General features: G+C 35.4%; 1 long non-coding RNA gene across 1 annotated transcript; it reads right to left on the reverse strand.

Moving 5' to 3' along the window:
• Window positions 1-16,038: 16,038 nt before the first annotated feature.
• LOC107466004 (uncharacterized) lies at window positions 16,039-17,812 on the reverse strand. The gene is made up of 3 exons (XR_001587579.3): window positions 17,643-17,812; window positions 16,864-17,052; window positions 16,039-16,053 (listed from the first exon to the last, which is right to left on the reverse strand). It is a non-coding gene; the product is annotated as an uncharacterized LOC107466004 (long non-coding RNA).
• Between the last annotated feature and the right edge of the window lie 1,043 nt (window positions 17,813-18,855).

Genomic DNA, 18,855 nt, shown 5'->3' on the forward strand with positions numbered 1-18,855 from the left:
AATGTCGAGGAGAAGACTCTTTACTCCACCTTCGAACGGCGGTGGTAGTGTGTCTACAAGCTCAATTCCGAAGACGGTGCATGATAGGAAGTTCAATGGCAGATGTTACTGTGGGTTGGGGGTGACGCTGTTACAGTCAGGAACGGTGATGAATCCTGGGAGGTGGTTCGTACGTTGTCCCAATTGGAATGTAACCCGTTCTACACCCTGTTCTATGTGAGTTGAATGTGAGTCTGATTTTAGTTTTTTTGCCATGGATAGAACTCGGACTGCAACTTCTTTGAATGGATAGACGAAATCGAAGGGAAGTGGGAGGGTCTGAGACGAGGACTGTCAGAAAGAAATGTGTAGGAAAACGTTAATGAGGCTGAGGCTGAAGTGAAGATGCTGATGATGTTAGGGAGGTTTGAAGCTGAAGTTAGTAAACTTAGGGTTTGGGTTGTGATTATGTCAATGGTGGTGGTGTGTAACATTGTCTGTACTTTGTATCTGATTCTTAGGAGGTTTTGAGCCTACGTAGTTGTTAGTGTTATTTAAGGACAAAAATACCCATGTTCGATTCTGAATATGTCATTTGTATACAGTTGGAATTCAGAAAATGTCAACCAGAGTGATATCATATATGTAACTTGCAGATGTTATCTATTACTAATTGCAATCGTTGTTTACTTTCTACTCAAAAATAACATGAAATACAAGCAAAATAACATGATAAGTATGTAGAAATTGAGTTACTTAATTGTTCAAGTTATAGGTATGAGCTATCAACAACGAGTATGCACCCATACCGAAAATCAAAACATAAGCAATTGAAGCTAAAGTATTTGACATATCCATCAAAAGTAAAATAAACTGCCATGGACAGTACAAAAAAGAACATAATCTTCCTTCAAGGATTTGGTGTGGAGTTGCTGCTTCCGCTTGACCCTTCCTTCAAGTGTGCAGTGGTGGACCTCAAAATTCGAGGTGGAAGGAAGGCAGGCTGCGGCCACCTACTTGAAGTTGCTCCTTTCACTGTGGGAGTTGGCATGAATTCCATGAACCTGGAAGTAGTGCCCTTGGAGGCAGCTAGCATGGTTTGAGGTGTCACAGTGGGTGGCACATCAGATGGCAGAGGTGATGCACTACTAGTAGTTGTTGTTGCTGGAGCAGACTGTGGTTGCTGAGTAGTTGGTGGTGGTCTTCGTAGATTCTTCTTCTTCTTTGGTGGCTTGTTTGCAGTTGGTGGCCTAGTTGAAGGAGACCTCATTGGATTAGGAACTGGTTGAGGAGCTGGGTTGGTTTCCTATAAGAGTAGACACATATGAGTGGGTTGATAAAACAGCAGTACGGCATGGGGATTAACCCGTTTGATCCTATCCAGTACGGCATTGAACTCTTGGGAGGTTGTGGCCTTGGCACATCTCCACATAGCAATTTTTAATTCTGTATCCCCCCACTGTTTTCTAAAGTTCTGCCATATGTGCATAGCATAAAATCTGTGATGTGCTCCTGGATTCACTTCACGCATAGCAGGGATGAGGCCCTAGATGAGAAAAGCAACACAATTATATCAATATACCATATGTGCGTTAGTAACTATGACAGCAAGAGGTATGCATGATACATTTACTGAACTAAAAGTGAACACATACACATAGCATACAAATTCAGCCCTTACCTTCTGCATGTCTGACATGAAGTTGATTCCATTTATTTCAGCGTCACCTAAGTCTTCTTGTAGGAGTTCGAGAAACCACTTCCAACTATCCTTGCATTCACATTCTACAACAGCATACGATATAGGGTATATGTGGTTGTTGGCATCATGACCAATTGCAGTCAATAACTGGCCAGGGTAGTATCCCTTTAGAAAAGTTCCATCTAACCCTATAAAGGGCCTGCAGCCACTCGAAAAACCCTTTTTACACCCTTCCAAGCATATATATATCCTTTTGAACTTATGCCCAATCCCTTCAACAAAATCAGTACTAATCCTCACAGTGGAGCCAGGGTTGGTCCTCATAATTTCATTAGCATAGTCCCTAAGAACTGCATACTGAGCTATTTCTGAGCCCTCTATTCGTTCTTTGGCCTTCACCATGGCCCTGTATATCTTCCTTTCATTCACAATCACGTCATACTCCTTTTTGAAAAAATCTTGTGCCTGCCTTTGAGTCATGTCTGGATGATCACGGATCTTGTCCTCAAGCTCCTCTACAACCCATTTACCATCTGCAGATTTATTCTTATTAACTCTGCTGCAGGTATGCTCATTCACAAACGTTTTCACCTGAAAGCTTAATGGAAATGACCGTTTTGCACAGTATATCTGACACGGACAACTCTCATCATAACATATGGCCTTGCACCTAGTTGAATCCACTCTTGGAAAGAATATGCTTCGGCCTAACTTGATGTTAAACTTCCTAACTGCCTTCTTGAAATGGTCCAGATTTTCAAACTCCATGCCAACCTCCAACCTTACTTTCCTTACTGGAGCATCTGGATTCGCTTGAGGAAATGCTGCATGCTGACTGTCTTCATCATCACTTGCAATAGAATCTAGCTCCTCCGACTCGTAACAATGCATCCCTGCACTTGCCTCTGACATAAGTTCACCCTCCACAGGTATAAAAAATGAAGGATGCTTGGTTGGATCCTGATTAGGTATGAATGTTTGCCCTGAAGGTGGAGGCCTGACTGTTGATCTTCTCTTCCTCTTCTTTTGACTACCACCACCCACATCTGGATTTATATCTACTCCGGGCTGTGAACTGCTGGGTTGACTCTCACTACCGACTGTTCCCTTTTCATTTTGAATGCTCTGCTCCTGAGACTCTTGTTCTTGACAAGGCTGTGGAATGTACTGTGTGAAAACCTCAACAGATTCAGCAGGCCCTTGATCAACAGTTGGAGCCACTGACTCCGCCGATACTGGAATTTGGTGTCCAGTTTCTTCACTTGCAGCTGATAGATTTGGTTGTTCAGGATGTGGAGGAGTCCTCACCACCTGCTGAGACGGCGGTAAATTGGTTTCATTGGGTGCATCTGAGAGCCGAACGATTCTTGCTGCCTCATCAAATGTTACCTTAGGTGAATGGCTGGGTATATTTGGTTGATCATGGCTTAAATCTGGTTGTTGTGTGTTTGTTGTGGTATGATGGAAATCTTGATCTATCGGATCATCCCCTGTTTCAGCATTCGGTCCATGCACACCTCCTACATTCTCACTCAATTTCACCACTCTATTTCTCTTCTTCTTTGGGGTTGGGGTCCTCTTAACACAAATCTTGGTTCTGTGCTTGACTGGGGTCCTATTAACATGTAATATCTCAACCTCTGGTTCAGGCTCATTGTTTTCTTCTACAAACTCAGGAAGGTCAATTGGATGATCAGTGAACACCTCAACTCTCTTCCCATTAGCAATGGCTGCTTTATACATAGTCACCACATCCATGTCTAGTCTAAGCAACTTCAACCCACGGTCCAACTCCTTCCCAGGTTCAAGCCAGTAAATCTCGCTCACATCATTGTACCCTATGTCCTTTACTAAGTCAGTCAGGAAGAACTTATTAAGAGTATCCACATTCACTCTTTCAATTTCTGTTTTCTCACCTCCAACATATGCCAGTTTCCCATCATCACCCTTCACAAATTTTCCTCTGTGACTAATGACTAACGTAATGTGGATAGTTGCCATCTGCAAATACACATACACAGAAAACAAAACCAATTCACAACCACATCATACCCACTACAAAGACACCCTAATAAAAATCATAAAATCACAACCATGCACTGAAAATCCAGGAAAACATTACAGAGATTTCAAAGGTTAGTACTTACCTATGGATGACATCACCGAACTCCAGAAGCTAACACGATCCACAACAACAACCACCCTCTCTTCAACACGAAGATTATCGTCGGCACCGGAGATTTCCTGTGAATGGAGAAGATGAACAGTTTCTTCTTAGGGCTCTACCCTCTGTTCTGTGAAACGCGCGAAGACTTGTACCTTTCATAACTCTTCAATTCTAATTTCCTTTTTTTTACTAAAAAAAATTAAAATTTTCAAATCCATTTATATTTTTATATAATTATAATTATAAAATCCACGTGTGAAGCTCCCCAAGCCATGTCACGCCGTGAATAGCCACGTAGGTAGCGTTACTAACGGAGTCAACGCCAGAACAAGGCTTGGTTAGTTTCGTCCCACGGATCTCACGATTGATGGTTACATTTGGTAGTTTCTTCCTTTCGTGGGTAGATTTGTCAGCGTTTTCAACTTTCGTGGGTAGAAATGGTACTTTACTCTTAAATAAATTTGTAAACTCTGTGGTTTGAAGATGGATGGTCATTACCTACCACCAGCAGTTTATTCGAGAGAACCCAATATCGAGTTTCAAACCATAAAAACCTAGAAAATAAGCAGAGAATCCCAGTTTGAATCCAATATCCATAAAATTAACCCAAAATCCAATATCCATATAATTAATTCAAAATACATACAATTAACTCAGAAGGCAGAATATATACAATAATCATATAAAAATCAACTCAGAATATATAAAAATTAACAAGAAAAAATTTGACCATGATCCCCAATTTAAATTTGAAAATTCTTGTAGCAATTAGATTCTTGCAGTGTTGATGAAGAAGGGCTATAACATGCATGATTGCATAAACAGAAACGAAAAAATTTCAAATTTGGCCATGATCCCCAATTTAAAGTTGAAATTTCAATAGGCGCACACCTTTAGATTAGAAATGGTTCTTAATTGAGATTTGATTACACAATTGTTGAAGCAAGCAAACCCTATAATAATTACATGAGCAAAAGTTAACAAAATAAAAATAAATTAATTGAAAAATTAAAGAACTCACTACGGCAGAGAGAGTAGAGAAGGATCGCAATGACAAGAAAAGGAATTGTCATTGAAGAACTCACCGACCAGCCGACGACAAGAAAAGGACCGCGACGGAAAATCGAAGAGCGTTGGCAAAAAAATTAACGTGAGTGATGCCAATGGGAGAAGTGGGAGGCTCGGTTGAGGCTAGTCTGACGGTGATGGCAGCCTCTAGCTGACGGAGAGTAGCTTGGAGATAGAGAAGGGGGATGTTGCTCTGCTCTGACAGGGTTTTAGGGTTGGGATTCTGAGAGAAAGAAGGGGGAGGGGTGGTGCCTTTTGTTTTCGAATAAAACGACACCATTGTTGATGGTATAGCGAACCGGGCAATAAAAAAATACTGGCCGGTTTGGCCGGTTTTTCGGTTTACCATTAGTTTGGCCTGTTTTTTAATCAATTTTTTGCAGAGCAGTTTTTTGTTTTTGGCTTTGGTATTTCTTTTTTTTCTATTCCATCTCTTTTTCACCAAATAATAACTAGTTATCACAAATCACAATGCACTACTATCAAAATTCCCTCCCTATTTTCTTCAAACCTGTGATTTAATTTTACAACAAAATATCCAAAATTATGCCTTTTTTAGTTTACTATATAAATAATTATGTTTAAACTATACTTAATAAATGGATGAAATCAGAAAAATATTTATTTCTTTGTCAAAATATGCTAATCAAACTCTTAATTTATGTGTATTAATTATCATCTAATTTTATAAAATCATGCGTATAATTTTTTAGTTATAATATTTTGGGTAAGGACTGTGTGTCATTCTTTGTTCATGACAGATTATATTATTATGGTGATTGTTATTATTATGTGAGTGGAGTAACTTTTTTATATTTCTTTCAAAATGACTCAACAGTAGTTTCGATTAGATAATAAAATATTGTACAAACTAACTCCACCAAGTTTATTAGAAATGTATTTCGAGGATAGGATACTAATAAAAGAACAAATTAAACTAAAAACTGCTTAACAAAATATGACGTGTCTCAGCAAATATAAAATGTGATGAGTTTAAAAAAAATAATTCTTCAATCTTTTTGCAATCGTGACTGTTTTTTATAGTATATCTTGCATATATGCATGTGCCTTATTCATAATTTCTAACTTCTTTATATTGAATTCTTTGCTCACTAAGTCAATTGATAATAAACAATTTTCTCTAATAATTATAAAAAATTTAGAACATGAATTAGATTGGTCACCGTGATACCAAAATTATTAGTCCATCCGCACTCTTTCATCCATTAAGTAATCCAGATACCACAGTCATTATTGTTTAGTTAAATGTATGATTGTACTACTTTATCAGTTTAACCAACACATGGTTCGAACATAACAAACTTAATAGACATGAAAGTAAAATCTTTTATAAATTAATATTACTTACAAGCCCTCCTCTGCTGTGGCAGGTCAGACGGTTCCACGATATAAAGTTTAGAAATTCGAGGTACAGTGATTTCACTGGAATTGTAGAAAGATTTGTGTTCTAACATTCGTTCAATAAATATAGCCTGTATGACATAAAATATAGTTGGATATTGTCTAAAGCAAGCGATTTAACAGGTTAATTTTTATTATATGTCTAAAATGGTTAGGTTTTAAAAATTTAAAAATTATTAATTTGATAATAGTGTTAAAAAATAGACCTTAATTTCAAATAAACAAATTACTATTAGCTTACAAACCGAATATAGCAAGGATTTTGAAATACAAATTTAAATCGTTATTTCAAACAATGAGGTTCGTTTTTTGTTATATAAAAAATATTTAAAATTAATAGAGAATAAAAGCTGAAAAATTAATTTTATTGAACAAAATAAGTCTGGGCTACTTGTCATGGTTTCAACTGATAATAGTCTATCATAGTTTCTGTCTTAGATTTTACAAGAATCAAGCATAAATATATGTTCTTTTTTTATGTCTATGATCATCAGGAACCAATAGTCATTGAGGTCGTTGATTGGGACAAAAATCTAATTACTTACGAAATAAAGAGGATTGTGAGTCTATGCTAGTAAGATAAACATACAATTTGGATCAAATAAATCATATATTATCTACTAAAAATTAAAGGACTTACCCTTGATAAATACTCAATCTTATACATGTGGTGATCTGAAAATTGTTCCCTTAGTTGATTGAGTTGTCTGGACCGTGTAAGTGCTAGTTGCTGATTAATTTGCCATAAAAAAATATGAAATCAAGTTATTTATATACTACGTGAAAGTTAAACCAAAGAAATTATTTATTAAAAATTTTGTCGGAATATTTATGTATTGAAACTTATCAAAAAGGTTGTTTGCATAAACCATATGAATTGCAATTTGTTAAGTTTTTTATGCTCTTGTGTGAGAATGCAAGCAAGAGAATCTATAACCTACAAATGAATACATTTGTATATTTTTAATTTTACAATACATAACATTAATATTTTGTACTTTTCATGTTAAATAATAAAAAAATAATATTTACATCTTGGATGACTTGTTCTCCTGGAATTAATATGGCTAAACTTTCTCTATTTGCATATGATGTACGAGTTGATACCAGTACTTCATCCCTATAGAAATACGCATGCAAATAGTTATTTTAGGAATTTGTTGTTTCCATAGTATGAAATAGACTTGCAACAAATCGAATAGCGTTATAAGGATTTTCCGATTATTCTTAGAACTTTAAATCTAGGCCAAAAATGTAAGCGGCACAAGCAAGCTCATTCGTTGTTAGAATCATGTCCTCCGATGGCCTAAAATTCATAGGCATCCACTACAAACACAAAGTCATTATCATGTGTAATTAAATAATAAAATTGACAAAAATAATTACTAAACAATGACATTACAATATAAGTTCATACTTTTTTACACATACCTGTAGAATTTTCGGGCCACATGAACGCCACAACAAATCAAATGATGAAGTACCCTTTTTATCAATATATATTCCCGTATTGAAATTCCAATCCAATTCAGATAATCTTTGTGAGGAGACATTTGGTATGAAGAGCTCTTTGACCATAATGTCATTTGCTTGCTTATTATAGTTGTTGCTAGTGGGAAATTTGCATAGGATGAGTTGTACATTTGTTTTATGATATTTTTGGGATCAAATGAATTTGATCATTATTTTATCTATGTCTATTTTGTTATCAGTTTTAGAATTATTGATAGTTGTCATATTATTAATAGCTAAATTTTCTATGTATGGATTATCCGATCTAGTTCTATTCACAACGTACAAAGGATAGGCCATTTGTATTTGGTTTTCGAGAATTTTGGTCAGAGGGGTTTTGGTTGTTCTCATCCTATATCAACTGCATTCGGTAAAAGGATGGTACTGATTGTTGTTGGGTTGTAGCTGAGTTTCATCGTGTTGAGATTAGTTATTGTTGAGCGATAAGTTCACCTCCTTTTGTTTCTTGTTGTCCATATTTTAATTTTCATGAAAACTGTATTTTAAATGATGAAAATAACACATAAATTACGAACATATATTTAATGCAGTAACATATACCAAAAAATTAATAAACATTACTACTATATTCCAAAGAGTACATAAAATTTAATGAAAATTAATTCATATAAAAAATTTATCACAAAAAATATATTTTTTCTTAATTAAAGAAAGTACCGTTTATATTTTTTTGGCATTACATTATCAAAAATGATAAAATTGAAAGAAGAAACATATAAATACTTTTTATTCTAAAATACTCGTAATCATAAACAATCAACATAATTGAGTAGGGTAACTTTTTGAAAATGATAAAAATAATTATATTATTTTTAACGAAAAATATGCTAAAAAAATTAATCGAATACATTTTTCATGAGTTATATTGCACACTAATTATTTAGACAAGGAAGAATGATTTATGATTTAAAAATTGTAATTAAAAATAATTTACATAATTTTAGAAAAGGTTTAAAATTCTGTACTAAAAATATGTAGTAATAAATAATAGTTTTTTTTTCTTATATAAAAAAATACGGAATAATAATTAAGAATTAACTTAATGTTAAGAAAGAAGCAAAATTGGGTTTAAATTCAGTATTCACATAGACCGATCATAATATAATGACCATATTCAGATATAGAATAAAATTATATCAGTTACCTTGATGATGTATCTACTATTTGTTTCAGTGTTCTACTCTTGTCCATAAAATTTATACAAGTCTCTGTTGATTTGCTAGTGACATTGATCGTAGTTCTACCTATTTCCTTGTTCGGTCTCCTACCTCTCGTAGACATAATTTTTATAATAATAGTTAACTCGAGTTAAAATTAACTACGATTTCTCTCATATGAAGAGATAAATTATAAAACTTTTGACAATCCATGACTGAGGTACTCCAAATTTAGTAGGGCTAATGATTGAATCACTACAAGAAAACAGGCTTTTTGCTACGCTTTTAAAGCGTGGCGAAAAGTCCTTAAAAGCGTGGCGATAGCTTTTTGCCACGCTTTTTGAGCTACCGGCACGCTTTTGAAAGGGTCACAACTGCAAGGGTGCCGGTTGCTCTATTGCCACGCTTTTTGTGACCTATTGGCACGCATTTTTTCTTGCCACGCTTTTAAAGACCGCCACGCTTTAAAAGTGTGGCCATATGTTTGAACTATTGCTACGCTTTTAAAGTGTGCCAAAAGCAAGATATGGCTACGCTTTTAAAGCGTGCCAATAGCACGCCATATAGCTACGCTTTAAAAGCGTGCCAATAGGTGTGAGATACAGCTACGCTTTTAAAGCGTGCCAATAGCGAGACATATGGCTACGCTTTATAACCGTGCCAATAGGTGTGAGATACAGCTACGCTTTTAAAGCGTGGCTGTTTATATGCACTGCAACGTATGTCGCCATTATGGGTACGCTTTAGAAGCGTGCCGATAGGTTCTGAACTGAATTACAGCACGCTTATAAAGCGTGGCTGTTGATTGCTGTTGTACCCGTGGCTGTAAAATAGTTCAGTACCTATTGACACTACTTTTTTTATAAACCTTACAAAATCATAGATAATTTCAAAATTTTAAAGATGACTACTAATTTTAAATCAACAAATCCTTGCTTCATAAACTTGGCACTACTTGTTAGTTATACTTTAACAAAATACCAAAAATCAAAGTCTCATCCACTAGCAGTTTCCTAATACATGAATTACAATTCCAACATGGATTACATTATCTACTTCCTTTACACTTCATTACAAAATATAAAACTTCATGATTAGTGATCACCATTGTGAGCGAAACTGTTTTCAGCACTTCCCTGCATAATTTTAAATATTGTTGTGTTAGTGCATCTTATACCAAACCAAAAAATGGAGACATATATTATCAACAAATGAATGTTATAGTTGTCCAATAATTGTAACCAGCAAAGGTTTTTGTTTCATTGAAAGCCAAGATAGTTTTTTTGTTCTTAAAGTTTTCAAAAAAGGGAAAAAGGGTACTGCTATAGCTAGGAAGCTAATAATCAAACTGCCCCCCCTCCCCTCCTTTTTTTTTTCTGCAACAGTCACATGTTTCTCATCAATGGCATGTATCACCCTAACTCCTAATATATTTCACAACCAAATTAACCATTCTTGTAGCCCTATACTGCACCTGCAGTCACATGCATGCACAATTTATACTAGCAACTGGAAAATCAATACAAATTGCATATGGATCAATTCTATAACCAATTCCCAATAAATAAATCAAGCAAAATGAGATATACCATGAGAGCCATTAATTCCTTCTGGAATCTGCAAAAATCAAAATATACAAAAACATTAAAATTTAATTATGGTTTCTTTTCTTTTCCTTTATCCAATTTGATTAGGAAAAAGTGCAAATCTTCAAAGATTTCTCGTGTTTTCCATAATTGAGATTCAATGCCACACTATACAAAACAAAACACTACTAAAAAGTCAACAACTTTGAATTCAGATTCCAATTCAACACCATTAGCACCATTTAGAATCTTTTATCTCACTATCAAATGTCCAAAATCAACAACAATAATAAGTCAACTACTTTGAATGGAAATATATCGAATATCCAAAGATAGTGACTTACATCTTTGGGTGGAATATGAGTTGATTCGGAGGAGCGAGGAGTATTTTTCGGTCTGCTGCTTGAGGCATCCAAAGGAGAATTTTGGGCAGCTTGCACTAAGGCTGCTACCTCTTCATCACTCATTCCAGGGTTGACTTGGTGCACCAATACCTTTAATAAACTACATACACCGTCCATCTTCTTCTCTAATGATTCAACCTTGTTGTTATATTCAACCTTGACTTGTCGAATCTCCTCATCCTTTTTAAGAGAGCTTTTTGTAATCGAAGCCCCAAAACAACGAACTCGACCTGGTTGGTCCTTTCCTAACACTCCTACAAATGCATCCTCATCATTTTCCCCCGCCTCTATGTGGGTTTGAAGTTCAGCCTGCCGCATTAATTTAGCATAAAAACAATATTAATAGAAATCACTATAGAAATCACTATAGAATTAATATTGTACATTTCCAAATACAAATACAAACAACTCACAATTGTGCTTTGCGTTTTAGCATCAATTTCTTTTCCTTTTTTACTTGTGCGAGTTGCTATGAAAACTTCAACTCTTGATGGTTCTTCACTGTTCTCTTTAGAGTCGCGCTAGAGTACATATAGAAAAATTTACATGAAGCATGCTAACTAGAAAACTACAACCTGAATATAAATGAAAAATCACAAAAAAGTAAGTTACATTACCAGCTGCTTGCGCACTATTCCAAAATTTGTGGAACCCATCCGATGAGGACATGTTTGCTTTGACCTATTTTCAGCATTTTTAGTAGACACAGCCTAAATATAAACATGAAAAAGAGATGTTATTATTCTTAATAAACATGTTTTCTTGTTTTTTCAAAATCACACTACCTTTTTCCTAAACACCAAGTTTAATCACATAAAGAACTAAAAGACAATATTACCTTAACAGTCGGAAGACTCCAATACCGAATTAGTTTGCGAAACTGAACCTCTGGGATCTCTAACGGTCGGTTCTTTATCATTTCTTTCTTTGTGTTGTACTTCAAGAAATGTTCCCTTTTTATTTCGCCTTTGTATTTTTTCCATGCACAACAAAATCCATTCATTACCCACGGCTTTGAAGTTTTTGGAAGAATGAATTTTTGCTAAACAAGACAACAAATTAGAATGTCAAAGGTTAGCATAAATAAAGTAACAAATAAATCTTAACAAAATTATCTATAATTCTTACATACATTGGCATACTCCCACATGTCCTCTTTGAGGTTTTTAGGCACACCATGCTAACTAGTATATAGCAAAGTCACAAAACGAGGATTTCTAACTGTTGTGCCCAAGAGTTGGTTGAGGTTAGATACAACCTCCTTGGTTGGACCTATAGGCTGCCCTCCAAAAAATTCCACCTCCCGTCGATCATTAAAATCAGTGGCATGAAGCTTTTTGCACATAGTCTTTCCACGAGTTTTCTTCTTTATTGTGCCTAAATCCGATTAAAATAACAGAATTTTAAACTCAAATCAACTTAGAAGTAATACAAGCTATATTTTGACAATAAGGTAAAACAAGAAAAGCACCTTCATTACTAGCTTGTCCAGCAGTCCTTTGATTCCCAATTTTAGAGTTCTTTTCAACTTTAAACATTGTCTCATTTCCATTATGCTCACATTCTTGAAAAAGTGATGTTGGTTGGACCTTCCTTTTCTTCTTTGGAGTCCTAGCTTGCTCTTCAAATGCATCTTCCACTATTGTGATGGGTTGTTTTCTTGTTGGATCCTTTGGGTCTTGAGCTTGCAAGCTAGCTTTCTTATTTTCAGCCATGATATTTTCTCTCTTAATCTTGTATTGTTGTAGCAATTCAACACTTGACTTCACTTGTGTAACCTCAAAGAAATTTTTTTTTGGACTTTTTCCTTTCATTTTTTGGCCTAAGGTAAGTATTCGTTTTTTTAGTGATCCGCTCTTTCTTCATTCTGCATACACACAATAATTTCAATGAATAAAATGTAATTTAAATAATAATTAAATGAACATAATCAACTGAAGCAAGTAATTAAATAAGCAAAACAACTAAGAAAAGTGAGTCATTTAGGATTCTACCAAAAAAATACTATATGAAAACTTTTCAAGATGTTTCAGAATCAAGGTCTTCCATGTACTCATATTCGCTTTCGAAGTCTTCCTCACAATGTTGTTTGGCAAATATGTTTGGATCCATATCTATAATGGTTGCTCGTAGATCATTCCTCACTATATTAATTTCTCCATTATCATTTGGAAGACTTGGAATCACTTCAGGTTCACATGGTTTCCTTGCATATATTATGGGGAATCAGACTCAAGGTCATCACTTATCCTAAATAAATCTCTTGGAATTATTTTCATAACATAGTGTTTGTCACTCACATATGGGTCTTGCACATAAAAGCATTGGTTTACTTGGGACGCTAGCACAAATGGTTCTTCTTGGTAGCATTTCTTACTGAAATACACATATGAGAGACCAAAGTTGTCTTTTGCAACTGTATACCATTCACACTTAAACAGGACTACCTTAAATTGGCCATAATAATCTAATTCAAACATATCAACTATTCTACCATAGTAGGTTACTTTGGCTTCAATTGGGTTCTTATCTTTCACAGTAGCAAAACTAGGAGTCAATGCCTCCAATGTGACACCACTATTTTGGGTTTTACGTCTCGCATCACGGTGCCTTGTATGAAACCTATACCCATTGATAACATAACCTGAAAATCTTTTTGCAACTCTATTTGGACCCCTAGCCAACCCTTTTGCCCAACCAGGCACATCCTTTTTCATGGCACGAGTTTTAAACCATTCTGCAAACTGTTGACTATGGTCTTTGGCTTTCTCCCACTTTGTTCTTCGTGGATTGTTATCATTTACTGCCTCTTCATGCTCTCTGAAGATCAAATAACCATATTCTTATTTGTTAGTAGGGTAAAATGTTATGCTTGAGGTCTACAAAATGACAATGAATCAAACAAAATACCTCATGTAGACTTCGATCTTATCACAATTGTTTAGGATGTATGAATGACCTTGTATTTCTGATTTTTCATCTAACATGAACAAATCTCCCATTTTTCCACCCAAAGGACATGCTTTGCTTGGAAACAAACTCGGAGTTCGCAGCTCATCTGAAACACAATCATCATTGTTTCGAGGGACTCTGTTGAATCTTGTCTGGACATCTTCATGCAAATATCTTGAGCAAAAATTAATACACTCATTCGCCAAATATCCTTCAGCAATGGATCCTTCTGGACGACTTCTGTTACAAACATATGATTTTAGTATGCACATATATCGTTCAACAGGGTACATCCAACGATATTGAACTGGACCACCTAACCTCACTTCATTTGCCAAATGGATAGGCAAGTGCACCATTATGTCAAAAAAGCTTGGAGGAAAAATCCTCTCCAATTGGCATAATGTCTCAGCAATCTCTGCTTCTAAGTTAACTACCTCATCTATGCTAATTACCTTCTGACATATCCGGCGAAAAAATGAACATAATCGAACTAAAGCGATGGCAACAAGGTCAGGAAGTATGCTCTTGATCGGTACTTGCAACAAGTAATGTAACATGAAATGAGCATCATGGGTCTTGTAACCAGAAATCTTCTTTTCCGTTTGCTGCACACATCGAGCGATATTGGAAGCGCTGCCGTCTGGTAATTTTGCCCCTTTTAACACACTACAAAAGATTGTTTTCTCTGCTGTCAAATGCTTTCCAAGATTCACCATCGGCAGGATGCCTTAACGACCCATCTTTAACACGTTCATTATGATGCCAAGACATAGCTTCAACCGTCCTTGTGCACATAAAAAGCCTTTGAAGTCTGGGAATCAGGGGGAAATGCCTTAGAGTTTTTGCAGCAACTTTACGAGGCTTTTTAGATGAGGTAGCATCGTCCTCTTCTACATGATGCTCAATATAACGGGATGTTCCACAGACATGGCAAGATGAGTCATTCTCGTGCCCGTTCTGATACAACATGCAATCATTGGGACATGCATCGATCTTTTGGTAGTCAAGACCCAAATTCTTCACCATATTCTTCGTTTTATCAAAAGAAGTAGTAATATTCAAATGTGGCATTCCTTCTTTCAATAATTCTAAGAGAGAAGTGAACGACGCATTACTCCAATCATGCAAGCATTTTAACAAGTAAAGACGGATGGTAAAGGATAATCTTGTGAATCCTTTACATCCAGGGTATAATTCTTGGCTTGCCTCGTCTACCAATTTATAAAATTCTTTTGCACCTTCGTTAGGCCCCATGTTATGTCCATCAACTTGTGTAGTATCTCTGAATCTATCACGTAACAACTCATCAATATTATCATTGCAGTTATATTCCTCATCTGTGTCACTGTCAACATCCATAGCAACAAGTGATTCCCCATGATTAAACCACCGCCTATAACCTTTTACGAATCCATCGCATATTAGATGGTCATACACGACATCTCTCCTTAACCAAAGTCTATTACAACACTTTGCACATGGGCATTGAATTTCTTCCCCTTGAGGAATTCCCGGTGATGAAAAAGCAAAGTGTAAAAACTTTTCTACACCGAGTTGATATTCTTTTTCATGACGTGGTGTATCCATCCAATCCTTGGACACATCCATCGAAAACCTATATATTTCAAATAGATAGCTAAGTTTCTAGTTTGAAGTCTTTACTGCTAGTCTCACTAACTGCAAGTCTAGCTTCCTAATTAACTAAGAGACAAAATTTTCCAAGTCTCCAAAATACTTTGACGGCATTGGACATAAAATAGCGAAGAAAATTAAATTTTAGCAATTCTTAAAGGTCCTGAAGTGAGTGCCTCAGGAAAGCACTTAAGTTGTCCACATAACATTAATAACAAATTAAGAGATGTATTTAAATTCGCATGCACCAACCTTAAATATTGTCGTAATCCGTACAACACCAGCACCAAAGTAGTAGCGCAGCAGAAGTAGAATTAGAAAGGTAGCAGCGGCAACGAATAGCGGTTCGGCAACAGATAATCAGCACCACAGCAACATCAAAGCAATACCACAGGAGCAGCAGAATAAAAGAAGTGGTAGTAGTGGTGGATAGATAACTATCAAAAGCCTGTTGGAAAGCATAAAATTAAAATGCTCTTGAGAATTAAATTTTTTGCTTGCTTTAAAAGATAAAAAAAACCCATAGAAATTTGAAAAATGGGGGAATTTAGAAAGTAGGAATCGAAGAAGTGGCTGGAGAAAACCCCAAAACGGCAGGTAAACCCTTGACAACTTTGGAGCATTAGTCTAACTGCTCAGCATGAATTGCTTGAAAATTACATTTGAAATTAAAATAACATCCATTTACATATATTTAGCACAAATTGTGGACCATAATTCATTAAAAAAATGCCATATTTATATATATTAATCCAATATATAGCTTGGTCCAGACCTAGGAACTACTATATGAAATATAAATTATATGCACTATAAAAGGAAAAAGGATTATAGCCACCCCCATATATTCAATTCAGCCTCAGCATCCTTCAATTCTATATATATATCTCTACTATTTGAAGATATTATTTGTAGCAACCAACCAGCAATTAACAAATTTCTTGATTATTTTTCGCTGTTATATAAACTGTTTTATGAATTACTAGTACCATTTCAATTGACTTAAAACTGGCAAGTATGTCTCAACTTTAATTTCTCTGAGATTAAAGTATATCTAGGCTATGATTTTTCAATAATCTAATTTTAGGTCTCCTGATAAGTATACTTTAAATACAATCATTCTCAAGCCATAAGGTAATCATAATAATAATAAACTTCTACCTAAGAATAACTATATTAATTAAACATTACTCCGTCAAATACAAACAGCAAAGCATGAAAAATTATGCAACTCTCTTTTTCTAACCACAGCAATCACCTTGGAAAGACATGAGCAAGCAACTCAGAATCAGAGCGTTAAGCCTGGTAGGAGCTGGGAAACAACCTCGGAACCACACAGGAACGGCCGTCCAACATGTCTCTGCAACAACACCAGCACCAACCAACAAGCACTCAATCTCAACCCTTCTATCAGATGTCTTTCTTCTTCTTCCACAAAATCAAGAGCCTGTTCAAACATAATCAATCAAATCCAAATCGAATTGAAATTCAATTCAGAAGTTCCTAATCCCTTCTTGAAACATAAATGCCCAGAAATTCAGATCGGAATCCATTCAAATCACATTTTTTCAATTCCCGTTTACAAAGAAAAAGTTCTCGCAAGAGAACAGAGGGATAGAGAGAAAAAAAGATTGCCTCCTGTAGAACCAAATTTACACACACACAGAGATCCCAGTTACCAAAAACAACTCAAACAAGTAGAACTTCAATTGAACGAAACCAAGTTCAGGGAATCCAAATGTGACACAAGAAATGAATCCAGCATTCTAAAACAGAAGAAGCAGCCAAACAAAATTTTAACTTTGAACAAAAACCCATTAATCATTATCATTATCCGCCAAATGAAGCAATAAAAACACACAAAATTAATTAGATCTCCACGAATCCAAAAGACCAAAGCCTTCAACTACATAACAAAGCATGCTAACAAGCTCATTCAAAAGGAAGCTCAAAAAAACACAGAGATAGAAAAAGAGAGAAAGAGAGAGAGAGAGAGAGAGAAACAGATATAAAGAGAGAAACAGAAAGAGGACTTACAAGTCTTAGAAGGTGGATAAGAAGCAAAACAGAAAAAACAACAATAGTACTTGTTGGGCAGCTTTTGCAAATTGAAACTAGAACCTTCAAACTCCCTTGTTTCTCTATCTAATTCTCAAAGTTCACTGTTTTGCATGTACTCTCCACAGACAAACACAAAACAAAGAGAGAGAAAGCAAAAAAGAGCCACTTTCTCTCTCTACACAGTTCTTAAGAAGAAGTTGTTGTTCTTGGTTTTTGGTTGGTCCCTTGTTGCTATAGTCTCTGCAAATCAGATGAATGCAAAACAAAGTTTTTGGTTTTAGGGAGCAAAAATCTCAGAACAAAAAAAAGGACCCCATTATCTCTCTCCTAAATCATAATCATAATTTATAAGAAATTCTCAGTTGAAGTTCAATCTAGACTAGGAAATATGCAGCTACCTGAATATTTACAATGAGAATAGAAGGAACATCCCCAGGTATGCTGATAGAAGGAACTCCTAAACAGCTCGCAATATGTTCAGTTTTTAGCTGAGACAGAAAGAGGTCTGCTTCAAGGGAATAGAAAGCAGCATTGGTTGGCGCAAATTCTTTCTTCTTGTCCCTGCCAACCAAGTCCAAGCAAGAATGAATTCTAGCACTATCAATAATGAAAAATTTTGTTTTTGTCATGATATCCTCAACATGAGGGTGATCATAACCCAAAGGTTAATCATTAATCCCCCCAAAATGGTGTGTATACAAAAACAAGTATTTTGTACCAACCTAAAGCAGTTTTTCCCTCTGACTTTGAATGAACTTGGCTCAATTAAAGACCAAGAACCAGGGCTTTGTTTCTCTTATCCAACAAAATGGAATTGACAAACCTGCTATTGGCTTTAGTTTAGGTGCCTTGGGTGAAACTGAAACAAATGAGACCAGAGTGAGAAACAAGAAAAACTACCAAAAAACAAGGGTAGTAAACATCTGAAAACTAAAAGCAAATAAACTTGGAAACTAAATTTTTATGTTCATTTATTTTAACTTCTTGTCTTAACAGCTGGGGAAATAAAAGAATCACAATCATTCACAAGAAACACCATTTTCGCACCCATTCTAACTCTTCTACTGACATAAAATAGAAAAATAAACAAAATTAGGAACAAAATAGCTTCCCCTACATAAATAAAATATAAATCAGCTCAACAACCAACCCTGATTCCAATGCAGAATTTTAAAATCTTTTGGCTGAT

The sequence above is a fragment of the Arachis duranensis genome, chromosome 9 (genome assembly GCF_000817695.3).
Source record: "Arachis duranensis cultivar V14167 chromosome 9, aradu.V14167.gnm2.J7QH, whole genome shotgun sequence".
NCBI classification, from domain to species: Eukaryota; Viridiplantae; Streptophyta; class Magnoliopsida; order Fabales; family Fabaceae; genus Arachis; species Arachis duranensis.